The following is a 19914-nucleotide window of genomic DNA, read 5'->3' as shown; positions in this document are numbered from 1 at the left end:
TCTTCAATATTAACAATCAAAGCCTCAAAACCCAACCAACCAACCAAAGAAACAAAACAAACACAAGCACCAGGTCATTTGTGAATAGTGAAGATCTTTCTGGTAAATATTAGAGGATAGTATTTCTTTTTCCTTGTTGAAAAAGTTTTCTATTAATATAAAAGTAGTATATGTTTATGGAAGAAAAAATAGGAAATGACAAGAGCAGAGAGGGAAGAAAACTGAAATTTTTCTGAACATGCCTAACTCTTCATCCAGAGAGAATTACTATTAAAATCTTAGTATATACACTTCCAGAGGAAGAAATGTATGTATGCATGTGTATGTATAGTTCTTTTATGAAGATGCAGTCATATATATATATACTGAAAAATATATTATGAACATCATCATATAATATTAATATTTATATTTTGAAAGTGAAGTTGCTCAGTCATGTCCGACTCTTTGCGACCCTGTGGACTGTAGGCCACCAGGCTCCTCCATCCATGGGATTTCCCAGGCAAGAATACTGGAGTGGGTTGCCATTTCCTTCTCCAGGGGAACTTCCCGACCCAGGGATCGAACCCAGGTCTCCTGCATTGCAGGCAGAGGCTTAAACCTCTGTATTATAAAATATATAGAGCTATAACATGACTAACTAATATTCCATTATCTTTGGAGTTCTCATTTTTCACTAGTATAAATAATATTGTATTGAATACTCTGGTAGCTGAATCTTTGTATAAACTTTTTCCTCAGAATGAGTCCTCTGCAATAGAATTGCTGGTTCAAAGACTGCATATTTTTCAGACTTTTAGTATACGTAATAATTTGCTTTCTGTTAAAAGTTCTAGCAATTTACTCTTTCACCAATGGTTTGCCTTCTCTTCATCCCGATGTCAAACTCAGAGGTAAAAACATGATAGCAGGGGGGTGGTCCTAAGATGGCAGAGGAATAGGATGGGGAGGCCACTTTCTCCCCCAGAAGTTCGTCAAAAGATCATTTGAATGCTGAGAAACTTCCACAAAACAACTTCTGAATGCTGGCAGAGGACATCAGGCACGCAGAAAGGCAGCTCATTCTTTTCAAAAGGAGGTAGGACAAAATACAAAAGATAAAAAAAGAGACAAAAGAATTAGGGATGGAGACCTGTCCTGGGGAAGGAGACCTGAAGGAGAAGTTTCCAAACACCAGGAAACCCTCTCACTGGCAGGTCTCTGGGGAGTTTTGGAATCTCAGAGGGCATCATAACTGGGAGGGGGAAAAAAAAAACCCACAGACTATGTGTCTAACCACAACTCCCAGAGGAGAAGTAGCCCAGACACTCATGTTCACCACCAGCGAGCGGGGGCTGAACAGTGAGGCGCAGGCTGCACGCTTAGGGTAAGGACTGGGCCTGAATGCCCTGAGGGCAATCTGAGGGAGCTAACATGAGATAGCAACCCAAACTGTGCGATAGCCAGAGAGAGAAAAAAAAAAGAGAGAATTTTCCCGCAAAAAGCTCAAATCTTTTTGATTTGAGCAGCCTGGCCCATTCATAGAACAAAGGACTGAGAGATCACTAGAGGAGAGCTAGCCAGCAAAGACGGGCCCAGCCCCTGCAGGAGGCAGAGAGGCAGGCAGGCAACAGCCAGAGGCAGAAGGCAAGGGGCAATCTCGGCCCCAGAGATGGCATCCTTCACCAAACTGTGAGCAGGCTCCCAGTTGCTAACCACATCTTCCTGGGATTTTGGACAGTTGACATCCACCAGGAGGGTCGCAGTCAGAGATAAGTTCCTCAGAGGAGACACAAGGCACACCTGAGATGGCACTCTCGTGGCGCACCCAGGAAACCAAGAGGCTGGGACAGGGGAGGTGATAAAATGCCCCGCCCAGCTGGGAAGACGGCGCTCACCAAGCACCTGGTCGCCTGAGCTGCTCGGACCTGGGAAAGGGACAAATCGCAGGCCCAACCGAGTCTGTGCCTTTGTGGAGTACCTGAAAATCTGAACCTGAGCAGATTAGACCTGGGAAGTGCATGCAACCCAGGGCGCACTTTAGAGAGCTCCCTGCAGAGCAATCTGGAGCCTGAGCAGTGTAGACTGGGGAAGCACATATGCCGTGAGCAACGGAAACCCAGTGTGGCCCAGGCACTGCGAGCACTCCCCACACACACCAGTATATTTGTTTGCAGTGCTCCTCCCTCCCCACAGCACAACTGAACAAGTGAGCCTAAATAAGTGACCACCTTTGCCCCCTCGTGTCAGGGTGGAAATTAGACACTGAAGATACTTGCAAACAGAGGAAGCCAAAATAAACAAAGAAGAGGGAACTGCTCTGGAAGTGACAAGTGCAACAGATTAAAACCCTATAATTAGCATTGACTACATTGGAAGGGGCCTATAGACCTTGAGAAGAAGTATAAGCTGGAACAAGGAACTATCTGAAACTGAACTGATCCCACATTGCCCTCAACAGCTCCAGAGAAATTCCTAGATACATTTTTAATATTATCATTTTTTAATTTTTAAGTTATTACTCCTTTAATTTTCATTTTGATAACCTATTACTTTGTTTAAAAAAAGACTGTTTTTAAAGCAAATTCATATATATATATATTTCATAATTTTTGCAATTTTCTTTTGTTTTTTTATTATTGTATTTTTGAGAGTCTAACCTCTACTCTAGATTTTTAATCTTTGCTTTTTGGCATTTGTTATCAATTTTGTACCTTTAAGAATCTAATCCTCAGTACACATTTTTACTTAGGGGTGTGATTACTGGCTTGATTGCTCTCTCCCCTTTTGACTCTCCCTTTTCTCCCCAGGTCACCTATATTTCCTTCCTCCCCCTTCTCTTCTCAACTCTGTGAATCTCTCTGGGTGTTCCGGGCTATGGAGAACACTTAGGGAACCTATTACTGGCTAGATCTGTCTCTCTCCTTTTGACTCCCCCTTCTCTCCTCCTGGTCACTGCTATCTCCTTCCTCCCTCTTCTCTTCTCTATGTAACTCCGTGAACCTCTCTGAGTGTTCCAGACTGTGGAGAACAAATAGGGAATTGATTACTGGCTAGATTGCTCTCTCCCCTTTTGATTCACCCTCTTCTCCTCTTGGCCTCCTCTATCTCCCTCCTCCCTCTTGTCTTCTCCATGTAACTCTGCGAACCTCTCTGGGTGTCCCTCACTGTGGAGAATCTTTTCTCCATTAACCTAGATGTTTTAACATCTGTGTTGTTTGGATGGAGAAGTCTCGAGGCTACTGTAAGAATAAGACTGAAAACCAGAGGTAGGAGGCTTAATTCCAAAACTTGAGAACACCAGAAAACTCCTGACTCTAGGGAACATTAATCATGTATACCTGTGATGGATTCATTTTGATATTTGGCAAAGCTAATATAATTATGTAAAGTTTAAAAATAAAATAAAATTAAAAAAAAAAGAAGAAGAGTTCATCCAAAAGCCTCCATACCTATACTGAAACCAAGCTCCACCCAAAAGCCAACAAGTTCCAGAGCAAGACATACCATGCTAATTCTCCAGCAACGTAGGAACATAGGCCTGTGCATTAAAATACAGGCTGTCCAAAGTCACACCAAACCCATGGACACTTCAAAACTCACTACTGGACACTTCATTGCATTCCAGAGAGAAGATATCCAGCTCCACCCACCAGAACACAGATGCAGGCTTCCCTAACCAGGAAACCTTGACAAGCCACTAGTCCAACCCCACCCACAGGGAGCAAACTCCACAATAAAGAGGAACCACAAACTTCCAGCATACAGAAACACCACCCCAAACATAGCAATCTAAACAAAATGAAAAGGAAGAGAAATATTCAACAGGTAAAGAAACATAAATGCCCACCAAACCAAACAAAAGAGGAGGAGATAGGGAGTCTACCTGAAAAAGAATTCAGAATAATGATAGTAAAGATGATTCAAAATCTTGAAAACAAAATGGAATTGCAGATAAATAGACTAGAGACAAGGATTGAGAAGATGTTTAACAAGGACTTAGAAGAAATAAAAAAGCGTTAATCAATAATGAATAATGCAATAACTGAGACCAAAATCACTCTGGAGGGAACCAACAGTAGAATAACTGAGGCAGAAGATAGGGTAAGTGAGGTGGAAGATAGAATGGTGGAAGTAAGTGAAGCAGAGAAGAAAAAAAAGGAAAAAAGATTAAAAGAAATGAGGACAATCTCAGAGACCTCTGAGACAATGTTAAATGCCCCAACATTTGAATCATAGGAGTCCCAGAAGAAGACAAAAAGAAAGGCCAAGAGAAAATACTCAAGGAGATAATAATGAAAACTTCCCTAAAATGGGGAAGGAAATAGCCACCCAAGTCTAAGAAACCCAGAGAGTCCCAATCAGGATAAACCCAAGGCAAAACACCCCAAGACACATATTAATCAAATTAATGAAGATCATACACAAAGAGCAAATATTAAAAGCAGTAAGGGAAAAGCAACAAATAATACACATGGGGATCTCCATAAATATAACAGCTGATCTTTCAATAGAAACTCTTCAGGCCAGAAGGGAATGGCAGGACATACTTAAAGTGATGAAAGAGAAAAACCTACAACCCTGATTACTATACCCAGCAAGGATCTCATTTAAATATGAAGGAGAAATCAAAAGCTTTACAGACAAGCAAAAGCTGAGAGAATTCAGAACCACCAAACCAGCTGTTCAACAAAAGCCAAAGATCTTCTGTAGACAGGAAACACAGAAAAGGGTTTATAAACTCGAGTCGAAAACAACAAAGTAAATGGCAACGGGATCATACTTATCAATAATTACCTTAAATGTAAATGGGTTGAATGCCCCAACCAAATGACAAAGACTGGCTGAATGGATACAAAAGCAAGACCTCTATATATGCTGTCTAAAAGAGACCCACCTCAAAACAAGGGACACACACAGACTGAAACTGAAGGGCTGGAAAAAAATATTTCATGCAAATGGAAATCAAAAGAAAGCAGGAGTGGCAATACTCATATCAGATAATATAGACTTTGAAATAAAGGGTGTGAAAAGAGACAAAGAAGGACACTACATAATGATCAAAGGCTCAATCCAAGAAGAAGATATAACCATTACAAATATATATGCACCCAACTTAGAAGCAATGCAAATATGTAAGGCAAATGCTAAGAAGTATGAAAGGGGAAATTCACAGTAACACAAAAATAGTGGGAGATTTTAACACCCCACTCACACCTATGGATAAACCAGCTTCCCTGGTGGCTCAGATGGTAAAGCGTCTGCCTGCAATGTAAGAGACCTGGGTTCAATCTCTGGGTCATGAAGACCCCCTGGAGAAGGAAATGGCTACCCACTCCAGTACCCTTGCCTGGAAAATTCCTTGGACGGAGGAGCCTGGTAGGCCACAGTCCATGGAGTCGCAAAGAGTTGGACATGACTGAGCGACTTCACTTTCACTTTAACTCTTATGGATAGATCAACTAAACAGAAAATTAGCAAGGAAACATAAACTTTAAATGATGCAATGGACCAGTTAGACCTAATTGATATCTATAGGACATTTCACCCCAAAACAATGAATTTCTCATTTTTCTCAAGTGCACATGGAACATTCTGCAGGATAGATCATATCCTGGGCCATAAATCTAGCCTTGGTAAATTCAAAAATATTGAAATCATTTCAAGCATCTTTTCTGATCACAATGCAGGAAAAATAGATGTCAATTACAAGAAAAAAATCTATTAAAAATACAAACATATGGAGGCTAAATAACACACTTCTGAATAACCAACAAATCACAGAAGTAATAAAAAAAGAAATCAAAATATGCATAGAAATGAATGAAAATGAAAACACAACAACCCAAAACCTATGAGATTCAGTAAAAGCAGTGTTAAGGGGAAGGTTCATAACAGTACAAGCTTACCTCAAGAAACAAGAGAAAAATCAAATAAATAACCTGACTTTACACCTAAAGCAAGTAGAAAAAGAAGAAATTAAGAACCCCAGGGTTAGTAGAAGGAAATAAATCATAAAAATTAGGGCATAAATAATTGAAAAAGAAACAAAGGAGATGATAGCAAAAATCAACAAAACTGAAAGCTGGTTCTTGAGGAAGATTAAAAAAATAGAGAAATCATTAGCCAGATTCATCAAGAAAAAAAGGAAGAAGAATCAAATCAACAAAATTCGAAATGAAAATGGAGAAATCACAACAGACAACACAGAAATACAAAGGATCATAAGAGACTACTGTCAGCAACTATATGCCAGTAAAATGGACAACTTGGAAGAAATGGGCAAATTCTTAGAAAAGTAAAACCTTATAAAACTGAACCAGGAAGAAATAGAAAATCTTAACAAAGCTAAATCATCTAAATCATCACAAGCACAGAAATTGAAACTGTAATCAAAAATCTTCCAACAAACAAAAGCCCAGGATCTGATGGCTTCACAGGTGAATTCTACCAAAAATTTAGAGAAAAGCCAAAACCTATCTTATTCAAACTGTTCCAGAAAATTGCAGAGGAAGGTAAACTGCCAAACTCATTCTATGAGGCCACCATCACCCTTATACCAAAACCAGACAAAGATGCCACAAAAAAAGAAAACTACAAGCCAATATCACTGATGGGTATATGCAAAAATCCTTAACAAAATTCTAGCAAACAGAATCCAACAACATATTAAAAAGATCATACATCATGACCAAGTGGGCCTCATCCCAAGGATGTAAGGATTCTTCAATATTTGTAAATCAATGTGATACAACACATTAACAAATTGAAAGACTTAAAACCATATGATTATCTCAGTATATGCACAGAAAGCCTTTGACAAAATTCAACATCCATTTATGATAAAAAAAAAAAAAAAAACCCTCCAGAAAACAGGAATAGAAGGAACATACCACAACATAATAAAAGCCATATATGATAAACCCACAGCAACATTATCCTCAGTGGTGAAAAACAAAGCCTTTTCCCTAAAGTCAGGAACAAGACAAGGGTGCCCACTCTCACCACTACTATTCAACATAGTTTTGGAAGTTTTAGCTACAGGAATCAGAGAAGAAAAAGAAATAAAAGGAATCCAGATTGGAAAAGAACTAAAACTCTCACTGTTTGCAGATCATGGCGTCTGGTCCCATCACTTCATGGGAAATAGATGGGGAAACAGTGGAAACAGTGTCAGACTTTATTTCTTTGGGCTCCAAAATCACTGCACATGGTGATTGCAGCCATGAACTTAAAAGACGCTTACTCCTTGGAAGGAAAGTTATGACCAACCTAGGTGGCATATTCAAAAGCAGAGATATTACTTTGCCAAAAAAGGTCCATCTAGTCAAGGCTATGGTTTTTCCAGTGGTCATGTATGGATGTGAAAGTTGGACTGTGAAGAAAGCTGAACACCGAACAATCGATGCTTTTGAATTGTGGTGTTGCAGAAGACTCTTGAGAGTCCGTTGGACTGCAAGGAGATCCAACCAGTCCATCCTAAAGGAGATCAGTCCTGGGAGTTCATTGAAAGGACTGATGCTAAAGCTGAAACTCCAGTACTTTGGCCACCTCATACGAAGAGTTGACTCATTGGGAAAGACTCTGATGCTGGGAGGGATTGGGGGCAGGAGGAGAAGGGGACGACAGAGGATGAGATGGCTGGATGGCATCACCGACTCGATGGACATGAGTTTGAGTAAACTCCAGGAGTTGGTGATGGACAGGGAGGCCTGGAGTGCTGCAATTCATAGGGTCTCAAATAGTCGGACACAACTGAGCGACTGAACTAAACTGAACTGAACTATCCTTGAATGGTAAGAGATACATCACCTGTAAATGGAAAAACTGTTTACTCACAGTGTAAATTTTTTATATCCAATAAATTTCTCAAAATAACTGATGAGTACATTCCCTAATTCTGGAAACATTAGAGTTACATTGTCTTTTATATTTTCCAGGAATTAATAAATAAATGAAAAGAAGAAATCTGGTTATTGGATTTGAATGAGTGGAGCTATTTAAATGGGAATCTTAAATAGGAACAATTATCTGCACTACAAACTGCTTAAAAATCTACTCTAACATGCACCTTGATTAATATCAATAATTACCAAAGGAAAAAGTGCTAAGATAGTTTCTCTTGCATTAGAAATAAGAAATGTGACACAACATTCCTTACACTGTTATATTTGTGTGACCAATTCCTAATAGAGGCAAAAGTTTATATCTTCAAATAATCATCACCTACCAAAGTGATCATTTCAATCATTCTGATTGATGAGTACTCTTCGGTTACTACCTTTGAAGCCTTCCTTTGAAATTCATTTACAGTGGGATGCCTATATTCTTTCAGACTGGTTTCAATTTTTGTAAGCAAACCAAAGTCAATGTCAATGTCACTTAGGGCCAAAGTTATTTCAGTGGGTAGTTTCCAACAATATTTTAAAACTTAAAACATGTAGAGGTAAAACATTTGTTAAAAAATTGAATTTCTTCCTAGTTTTCTATTTCATCCCTTTTATTAGTAGGAACAAAGATCATATAGCAGGAGTACAAAAGATGAAGATCTGGGATGCTTAAATTAAGCTTTAGAAGCCAGGGTGAGACAGCCTTGCTAGGATCAGGGCTACTGGGGCGCCAGGTCCTGGGTCTTTCCCTGCTCTGCCTCATTGGGACTTTTTAAAATAGAAAAAATGGGTGTTATTTTTACTTATTTTTTTGTAAAGTGATTTTCAGTTTGTCATTTGAAGTTTGGGTGGTCCTTCATCTGCATTGTGTACAATAATCATTTCACTCTGATTAATGCCATTTTGCCAGCTTCTTCTCAAATGAGTTTCCGTTCCTCCCTCCCTCATCTCTTCCTTCTCCTCTGTCTGCTTACCTTCGACTCACTTAACATTTATTGAATCTCTGCAATGTAATGAATTCACAGAAATATAAAGCACAGCAAAGCCTCTGCCTTCAAATAGATCATAATGTAACAGAAAATAAGACCATTCACCCCTTGAACAGCAGGCATGCACTACTCCAGAGCAGGACATGCATGTCTCTTTGTCATCCTTGGGAACTACCATGATTCTCTGTGTACAGTTGGTACAAAGTCAGCACTTACTTTGATGATTAGTGATTCAAAATAGAAGAGAAATTGTTTTGAAACTGGAAAATCACCAAGGATGGCATAATTTTGATTCTTTCACCTGCTTAGGTCGGATCATACGAAATTGTTAAAATCTGGCATTTTTAACCTACAGTTTCATACAACTCAATTTCTACTGCTATTCCTCAAAGCACACAGTAAATGCAGGTGTCTTTGGGGCCAACGAAGGAAGGTAATATGACTCCCGGAATAAAGTGTGCCCCAAGGAAAATTCACAAGTGTATACTTCTTCTAAAGGCATGCAAATATGGTGTGGCCACAAATATCACTTTTTATGTTGCTGCAGTGAACACTGAGTCTGTGTTTGTGTCTGATATCTTCAGAATAAACATTCTTTGATCTGATCAGCAACTTGTAAAAGCAATTAAAACAAACTGTATGCCAATATGGTTTGGGTAATAAGTTAATTTTAACTTTTTAGCCTCAATTTCTATGTATTACCTCTAGTGCCTTATGTTGAGAAAGGTTCTGAACCATGCTTGTGATTAATTTTTATGATAGTGATGGGTACAGGATAGAAAGTTATTCCCAAATGAGAATATTAAAATTATGGTCAATTGGTGCTCTGAAACATGCCAAAGAACATGTGTCAAAATTTTATTTAGTTCATTAATGAGGAAATCAGGAACATGACAAATCTATTTCAAAAGAGGCTATGAAATATTGACACATACATATATGTATGTCAGAACCCCTCTCAAACAAACAAACAAACACCACCAAAACCAAACTTATAAAAATATAGCTAAATTCAATATAAACCTGGTTAAAGTTCTATAGGTTAATTAAGTGTATCCTTTGGGTTATCTACTCTACCTTTATTATTTCCTGGAAATTAAAGATTTTAACATAATTTTTAGCATAGATTGACATCAGTAAAAAACAGAGTTAAGTGAGTCAGTGTTTGTAAGGATTATTTACAATTAATTATATCAAATAATTTAAAAATCCCCAGTGAAGGAATTCAGAGAAGGCAATGGCAACCCACTCCAGTACTCTTGCCTGGAAAATCCCATGGATGGAGGAGCCTGGTAGGCTGCAGTCCATGGGGTCGCTAAGAGTCGAACACGACTGAGTGACTTCATTTTCACTTTTTACTTTCATGCATTGGAGAAGGAAATGGCAACCCACTCCAGTGTTCTTGCATGGATAATCCCAGGGATGGAGGAGCCTGGTGGGCTGCCGTCAATGGGGTCACACAGAGTCGGACACGACTGAAGCGACTTAGCAGCAGCAGCAACAGCAGCAGTGAAGGAATTTGCCTTCACTGAATAAGGATATGTGAGTCTGGAGGACAGTTCAGAATATGATTGCAGACTGCAAGTAGGCAGACACCTGGGAGTAACTTTTCAACCGCAAAGCTTTGTCTTGCTAACTAAAGGAGCAAATATGCAAGACTTTTAATGTGTCAAATGATTAGACAGGGATATGTTGAAATCAAGAAAAGCCAATGAAAAAGTAAAGAGGGAGTTGGAGGTTTGTAAGTTACAAGGCATCAGCTAAAGGGGTCAAAAGTTCATTTGCAAAAATGTAGATATGTTTGACATAATGAATTAGCCTAAAAATAAAGTTCTGACTAGTAAAGGCTTTCAGAATAAAACACACCCTTAGAGGATGTTCTTTCCTTGCATGTAACCAACAGCTGGAATATTGCTGTTGCTGTTGACTTAAATGCACCAGTACTTTTCCACCAATGTCTTACTGTTTTTGCAAAGCTGCTTACGATTTTTTCTTTCAGGTCCACTGAGGCATGCAGACAAAAGAAAAGCCTTGTGAATTAAGATAGGAAAAACAGTGTTTTTCTAAACATATTTGTCAAAATTAGTAACAGTACAAGATATGTGGCTTCCTTTCCTGCCAGCAGTAACCAATCAGTGACAAATTCTTCAACTACAGGAGAGAAAACTAGATGGGCTCGTATATTTCTTTCAATTCTAAAATACTACGAATTCAAGTAGTTAAATATATTAGGGATAATTACCAGATAAAACAAAATGTCATGTATTAGAACGAGATTATGAAACATCAAACCAAAATTAAAAGCAATGTGATGATTTTATGGAATAAAATCAACAGGAAAAGAAGTTCAGAAGGATAATGCCAGCTGGGAAAGGCTAAAAATAAAGCCGTTTACATATTTTCTTAATAAAAGACTGATATGCTTCCAAGTGGACATGTCACTCTTATAATGGCACCTAAAGATCTTTATAAGCATATACATTATTTGAACTTCTTGGAACAAAGTAGGAAAAATATGTCTCTCACAGAATGTAGAAACAATGCTCTACAAAGCTTTTTGGTTCAAAAGAAGTTCTCATGTATATTGAGAAAAAAGGCTGGTGATCAAAAGTGAAAAGATCTGATTTAAATGGGGAGGAACCATCTTATAAAGGGATATGAGAGGAAAGTGGAATGACAAAATGATGGTCCCTAATGGCCATTTATATGACCTGTCATTTCTCAGCAATATCTTCACTGCAAAGAAACTGGCAAATGTCAGGTGGCTTTGGAATGCCAGGAACTGGACCTCTGCCTCCTTTGACCTCTCTGTCCCCTTGTAGATAGTGACTGAGGCTCCACTGGTATCTTCCTGAACATGTCAGAAAGACAGAAATTTGAAATTCTGTGACAAAATGAGACCTTCCAGGGATGCTTTTATTTATTTATTTATTTTTAATGAAAAAAAGTGGTTTTTTTTTTTGGCTCTGCTGGGCCTTCGTTGTGGTACACAGGCTCCTTGCTGCTGCTCTAGGGCTTTCTCTAGTTTCAGCAAGCACTGCTATTCTCTAGCTGCAGGGCTTTTTTTTATGGGAGTGGCTCCTCATTGCAGAGAGCAGGCTCTAGGGCATGGGCTTCCAAAGGTGTACTGTGTGGGCTCAGTAGTTGTGACTTGCAGACTCTAAAGTGCTGGCTCAATAGTTGTGGCACATGAGCTCAGTTGAGCCATGGTATGTGGGATCCTAGTTTCTGGACCAGGGATTGAACCCATGTCCTCTGCACTGGAAGGCAGATTATTAACCACTGGACCACCAGAGAAGCTTTTATATCTTACAGTAAATCTAGGACATTCAGCTGGATCCATTTCATGTTTACAAGTGCATGCCAAGGCCTTTAAATATATACTGGGGAACAAGCTATTCCACTGCCTTCTTTAAACCTGGAAGCATCCTGTGGACCTTTGGAACAATTAAGAATAGGAAGATCTGTGTCCAGAAAAGGGAGCTCTGGAGAACAGAATGGAACAATCTTTGCTTTCTGGACTTGTTTTCTTATTTTCTCTAGTCCTGACACTCATTATCTATTAACTTTTAGAAACCTACTTCCCACAGAACTTTCAAGCTTGAGTTCCTGTTCCAGGCATCTAAGAAAAGATATTTCAGCTTAAGTCTCTACATCAAGAAGACACAGTTATCTAAACCTCTTTGCAATTTGTTCAAACACAATAAGTATTCTCCCAGTTTCATTTTCAGTCACTTTTTTCCCACTTCTATTCTTTGTTGAATCTCTTTCATTTTGTCTAGACCATGTCTTCCTCCTTCATATTTAGTCTTCATTTTAGTGTGACCACATTTGTCAGTAGCTTCCTGGGAAAGGGTTCCTAGCTTTTGAATTTTTTGAGCCTTGGATGGTTAAAAATCACTTCATGACTTTTGTATCCTTTACTGATGGTTTAGTTGGGTATAATATTTTCTTTTAGTTTTTGACAGAAAATTGGCTTCATTGTCTTTTAACTTCTAGTATGGCTATTAAGAGATTTAAAGACTTATTGATTGATCATCCTGAAAACATATATGCCCTGTTTTCTTGGGGCTTCTCTGGTGGCTCTCCGCAATGCGGGAGACCTGGGTTCGATCCCTGGGTCGGGAAGATTCCCTGGAGAAGGAAATGGCAACCCACTCCAGTATTCTTGCCTGGAGAATCCCATGGACAGAGGAGCCTGGTGGACTAGAGTCCATGGGGCTGCAAAGAGTCGGACACGACTGAGTGACTTCACTTTCACTTTCCTGTTTTCTTATTTGTTTATTTTGTCTCTTTGGAAATTTCAAATATCTTATTCAGTCCCAGTTTCTTAAAATTCACAATGATATGCTTTGTTATTGGTTTATCCCCTGTACTGGATATTCTTGGAGCCTTTGGAGTTGGAAAGCTATTTTCCTATTTGGAATATTTTTATAAATTATCTCTGTACTTATTTCTGTTCTCACTATTCTGGAATATTTGATCAAATTTTACATTTTTATACATATCCCTCCAAGTTTTCTTTTTATTTCCTTGCTTTACTCTCTAGGAGCTTTCCACAACTTTATTTCCAATTCTTCTTTGAGTGTTTTGTTTCTATTACCCTCTATTTAATATCTAAAGTCAGTTTATATTCTCTGACATTTCTTTTAAAAATAGCATTTTTTCCAATGGCTTAATATATTCTATTATCATTCTAAGGATATTAATTATATATATATATATATATATATATATATATATATTTGGAGTTTTCTTCTCACTACATATTCATTGTTTTCCCCAAGGTAGTTTTATTCCTATTTATTTCTACTTTTTAAGGAAGTTTTCCTTATATATCTAGTGATTTTTAATTGTCTGTTCATATTTCAAATTGGTGGACTAAAAAGTTAATTGGAATTTTCATATCATCAATATATCTGAAAGTGAATCTTAAAAGTATGAGAGCTAATAAGGCATTATTGTAGAGGGATCATCAGTCTTGTCTCTTTGGAGTAACTCCTAATGTCAATACCTTTAGGTCTTTCTTCTTAAGCTGATCAAGTCCTGAGAAATCTGTTTAATTACTTGCAGGGAGAATAAAAGCCTGGACGCCAGCCTTCCAGAGCTAATGTGGGAAGAAGTAGCCAGTATGTTTATGATCCTTATATTGCTTTGCTTTCAAATGATAGGTAGCTCTGCTTTCACCTGGGGCTTTGTCTTCCCCAGACCCTCTGTTTTCTTGTCTCCAATAAGTGAGTCTTTAGTTTCCTCCCAGGTGGGAGTTCTATGTGTGTACATGTGTGTGTGTGTGTGCACACACACATGCTTTGTCGCTCAGTTTTATTTGACTCTCTGAGGCCCCGTGGACTATAGCCTGCCAGGTTCCTCTGTCCATGGAATTTTTCAGGCAAGTTCAGGGAGTTCTGATTATTGCTTACACAGCTGTCAACAGATTCTCCTTATTTTAGACTGTGGCTCTAAACCCACTTCAGAGGAAATTAACATGATCAATTTCTGAGACTTTTAAGGTTTTCACAGAATAACTTAGGTTGGTCCCCAAAGTCTCACACAGTAACCTATGATCAGTTTTCTCAGATATGATATAGCTAGAAACCTATATGTAGCTGCCAAAATTATGAGGCTATTGTCTTTCATCCTATTATTATTTCCACCCTTGCTCAATTATGCCTTAAAATATCTCTTTTAATGCAATTTTCATGTAGTTTTAAGAGAGAATTTAATTATATGAATATGTCTAGGCCATTCTATTTATCCTGATGTTCCATGGTTTTTCTACTACACCAGACTGCAAAATTTTGCTAATTAAGTTTAAAAAGTTAGATTTCATATGCTTTGTTCTTTAATCCCACTATTTTTAGGCAAAAGGAAATCAAATGAGAGAAACTGAAGGCTCTCTGTCATAGTCCTGCTTTACCTGGCCAGGGGTTCATGATGAATCTCCTTGGTTTTCTTTAATTCATATATTTTTGGTGAAAAGTATGCAGTGATTCATATCACCACAAATGGCATTGTATGGATAATTTGTCAGCCATATTTTCCATGCTGTATCTTTTCCCAGGTAGGAGGTCAGTCACAAAGGCAGCCTGAGCTCCCAGGTACTTATCAGGTGGGAGTATTTAACAGGTGAGATACTTCCTTTCTTCTAAGACCCTCTTACCCTGCTCTGATACAGGTGGCAACAAAGCATTATAGCTTTGTCTCAGGGAATGGAGACACAGAGGAGAAGGAAAACTAAAGAATACCTTTTCTATTTGGTTCTAAGGATACTCTATTGGGTTCCTTGTCCCCAAGTCTAGGGGACATCCCAAGTCCTGAAGAAAGAAACCTATGGCTCCTTTCCCCAGAGATGCTCCAGAAATTTCCAAGCCCCCATATTCCCCATCAGCTGGAAAAGCAGAAGAGTTTTATTTTATTTTTTGGCCCTTTGGCATGGCGGTGACCTAGTTCCCAGAGCAGAGATTGAACCTGCACCCCCTGTACTGGAAGTATGGAGTCTTAACCACTGGACCACAGGGAAACTTTTATCTTTATTCTTTCCCTCTGCCTAGCCCCTGAGGGAAGCACTAACAGTTCAGTTCAGTTCAGTCGCTCAGTTGTGTCCGACTCTTTGTGACCCCATGAATTGCAGCACGCCAGGCCTCCCTGTCCATCACCAACACCCAGTGTTCACTCAAATTCACATCCATTGAGTCAGTACTGCCATCCAGCCATCTCATCCTCTGTCGTCCTCTTCTCCTCCTGCCCTCAATCCCTCCCAGCATCAGAGTCTTTTCCAATGAGTCAACTCTTCACATGAGGTGGCCAAAGTACTGGAGTTTCAGCTTCAGCATCATTCCTTCCAAAGAACACCCAGGACTGATCTCCTTCAGAATGGACTGGTTGGATCTCCTTGCAGTCCAATGGACTCTCAAGAGTCTTCTCCAACACCACAGTTCAAAAGCATCAATTCTTCGGCACTCAGCTTTCTTCACAGTCCAACTTTCACATCCATACATGACCACTGGAAAAAAGATAGCCTTGACTAGATGGACCTTTCTTGGCAAAGTAATGTCTCTGCTTTCCAATATGCCATCTAGGTTGGTCATAACTTTCCTTCCAAGGAGTAAGCGTCTTTTAAGTTCATGGCTGCAATCACCATCTGCAGTGATTTTGGAGCTCCAAAAAATAAAGTCTGACACTGTTTCCACTGTTTCCCCATCTATTTCCCATGAAGTAATGGGACCAGATGCCATGATCTTCGTTTTCTGAACATTGAGCTTTAAGCCAACTTTTTCACTCTCCACTTTCACTTTCATCAAGAGGCTTTTTAGTTCCTCTTCACTTTCTGCCATAAGGGTGGTGTCATCTGCATATCTGAGGTGATTGATATTTCTCCCGGCAGTCTTGATTCCAGCTTGTGCTTCTTTCAGCCCAGCGTTTCTCATGATGTACTCTGCATGTAAGTTAAATAAGCAGGGTGACAATATACAGCCTTGATGTACTCCTTTTCTTATTTGAACCAGTCTGTTGTTCCATGTCCAGTTCTAACTGTTGCTTCCTGACCTGCATATAGGTTTCTCAAGAGGCAGGTCAGGTGGTCTGGTATTCCCATCTCTTTCAGAATTTTCCACAGTTTATTGTGATCCACACGGTAAAGGCTTTGGCACAGTCAGCATTAAATGTCTAAAACCATGAAAATAGAAGCAGGGGACTAAAATAATTCACAATAGAGTAAGTCAATCCTCAAACAATAAAAGAGTTGACTGTCCTGCCTGACACTGACATAAGTTACCTGCTCTATTAATACTTTCTCCTCCTAACTTCTTTGATCAGTATTGCTAGAATTTCTTTTGAAATTCACAAGTAAGAAGTTTATTTGAAAAAATCTATAGGCCCTTGCCTTCTACCCAGAAGCTTATAAAAGTGACTTTCAGTGATGTTAGATAACAAAAGCTGATGGTCCTCCTTGAACTGATGAGGAGGCTGACGGCAAGTCCGTAGCACCAGACTCACTCGTGATACCTTACATGGGCTCTCTGACCAGGAGGGAAAAGGACAGCAGGGAATGGTTGTAAGCTAATCTCTAAACAAAATTCATGATTCATTACTAAGGTGCCTTGTTTTGAAAGTTCCTGGTCAGGCTCTTTCCTGTTCAGTGTATGTGTTTTACTGGGATGGTTACCTTGCAAATGACCTCATCATGGCATTCAAGCAGCAACACGGGACGGCTGCTGAGTTCATCCTGACAGCAGACATAAGGGAACAGTGGCACAGCGCTAAAGTAAAAAACAGTGATGATGCCGTGAAGGGCCAAAAAAAGACGATACGGCTGTCTATGTTGAAAAAAAAATGCTAAGAAAAAGAATGTATTCTTACTTGAAAGGAAATATACTACAAATATGCAAGCAAGATGGTAAGGAAAAAGAGAACCAGCTTTTGAAGAGTTTAGTGAATTTAGTCTATTTCCTGTATAGTACTTAACAAATCTTTATATACTGTTTGCGTGCTTAGTCACTTAGTCGTGTCCAGCTCTTTGTGACTCCATGGATTTGTAGCTTGCTAGGCTCCTCTGTCCATGGAATTCTCCAGGCAAGAATACTGGAGTGGACTGCCATTCCCTTCTCCAGGGGATTTTCCTGACCCAGGGACTGAACCCAGGTCTCCTGCATTTCCAGCGGATTCTTTACAGTCTGAGCTACCAGGGAAGCCCATATAGTGTTTACTATAAGCAAATATTCATTCCATCCTCACAGTAACTCTATGAAGTGGGTACTATTTTTATGCTTATTTTATGAATGAGAAACTCCAGGCAAGTAGCTTGCTCAAGGTCACATGGCTTACAAGTGAATAAAATGGGATTTGAATGCAAAACCAGGTTTTTTGTTCCATGCCATTAACTACTATGCTAGCCTGCTGTAGAGCACAGACTCTAGTACTGGAAAAAGGCATCAATAAATCATCACCATCATCATCATCCCAACAGGAAGGGCTAGCATTACCTGGGCAGTGATCACGTGCCAGGCACAGAAATCCTATAAGAAAGGTACTTTTTAATTCCCATTTTCAGTTGAGCAAACTAAGGCTTAGAGAGGTTAGCAACTTGTCTAAGGTCACAGGGGTACTCAATTTGAGTGCTGGAGGCAGTGCCAGGGCAACAGAAAGGCAGATGGTAGTGAGTGTGACTGACGATGTTTTATCTCCATAACTTTCCCAGCACTAGCCCGGATGAGAAACAAGGATGATGAAAAGGAGAGAACCCTGCCTCTGTAGCAGTTGGCGTCAATCTGGGCACCACAGATTAGTCCTAAAAATAGCCCCAAATGTGACCAAGGAAGCATTTTTTCCCATGATTTACTTATCTCTCCAAAACGTGTGACTTTAATCTTTCTGTTAAAAGAAGCTGGGCTCAGGCAGGACAAATGACCCATCTGGCAGAGGCATAAGGAAGGATTAGCTCTTTGATTTGGCTTTGTCTATCAAGGTCTAAAATTCTTTTCCAGACTTAATTTACATTCTATTCTCTGCAAGTAATTTAGAGGCACCCGCTAGCATTTTTATTCTCCCAATCATGAGTCTAACTCTTAGAAAGAAAAATAAAACACAGGAAAAACATGTTGTGCCAAGGTAAGCACAGCAAAAGTGCTAAACAGAGGCTGTGATATTGCTTTGTGGGTTTTGAAAAAAAATATACAGGTTACCTTTTAAAAGGAACAGCCAAATGCATGCAAATATTATCTTTCAAGGCTGGAAGCACAGAGAAATCTCTACAAATTATGCTTTGGAAGACAGATGGCCTAAGAATCCTCACAGAGTTATCACACAGTTGAGATGGGCAACTGGACAATATCTCTGCCAGCTAGCGTGGCCACCAGCCTCACTTTTTGGAGTCAAATGCCAATTGGGCAGGATCTGGCACTCACATGTTTGGATGTCACTGGGATTAGGCAGTTGAAAATCCATTCATCATCATTCAAACCCTGCTCTTACTGTAATGATACCAGAGCATGTTGGAAAGTTACTGGTCCGACGGCTTAGCACCTCCTAAAACCACTTCCAAGCAGAGCCCTCAGAAGTAATTTCCTTGGCTCATATTGGTTCTCAGTGCTGTGACTGTGATGTGTGTTCTGCTAGACCAGCTAGGAGAAAGTAAGTGCAGATAGTTCAATATCCCAGGGCTCACCAAAATCTATTTGCCTGTTATTTCAGAAATAATCTATTAAATGCCCCCTTTTTAATTATCTTTTCTCAGGCACAAATTTGCCTATTATGTTTGCCAACTAGCTGTGTTTTTGTGTAATATGTGAACTTTGCTGGCTTCTTTGTCTATTTTACCCATTTCTTTCCAATTCTGGAGTTACTATACTCCATAAATGTCCTCACACATTATTATTTTATCTTAGGTTGGAAAGTGTCATGCATTCTTAATCTATCTTGATGGCAAAAACTGCTCACTCGCTCTCTCTCTTTAGTCGCTCAGTCGTGTCCGACTCTTCCGACCCCATGGACTGTAGCCTGCCAGGTTCCCCTGTCTATGGGATTCTTCAGGCAAGAATACTGGAGCAGGTTGTCATTTCCTTCTCTCTATAACCGTAACTATATAAAAATACAAGCCCAAGATACCAATGATAATATCCATTAAATGGATATGTGTTCTGCAGATCAACCTCATGACCCAGCTGTCATGGCTTCTGTGCCCCTGTATGTAGTTCTACTTGCATTCAGTTGAACTTGTTAATGTGGTTTGTATGGAAGTTCTTAATAATAACACCTCGCTTTGAATTAGCACTTTTCCTGTTTCAAAGTATTCTCACATCTGCAATTTCTTTGCATCTCACTGTTCTACTTGGTAGGCAAGACGGCATTTTATTATTTAACAGGACAGATAAACTTGGACTGAGATTAAGCAGTTCTTTTAAATTGACATGATTAGATAAGAACAAAATCCAGATTAAAACTCCACATTCTTAAACATGGGTTTGGAGTGTTTTGTTTTTTTTTCCACTAAATTTATGTAAGGGCTGATTGATCATTTAAAGCTAGAGGTACACAGAGGGTAGGGAACCAGTCTATCACAT

General features: G+C 39.3%; 1 protein-coding gene across 2 annotated transcripts in view; it reads right to left on the bottom strand.

Moving 5' to 3' along the window:
• PLCB1 (phospholipase C beta 1) overlaps nt 1-19914 on the bottom strand; it is an 861266-nt gene that overhangs the window by 214975 nt on the left and 626377 nt on the right.

This window comes from Bos taurus, chromosome 13, assembly GCF_002263795.3.
Source record: "Bos taurus isolate L1 Dominette 01449 registration number 42190680 breed Hereford chromosome 13, ARS-UCD2.0, whole genome shotgun sequence".
NCBI lineage: Eukaryota > Metazoa > Chordata > Mammalia > Artiodactyla > Bovidae > Bos > Bos taurus.
This window is presented reverse-complemented; position numbering and strand designations above follow the sequence as displayed.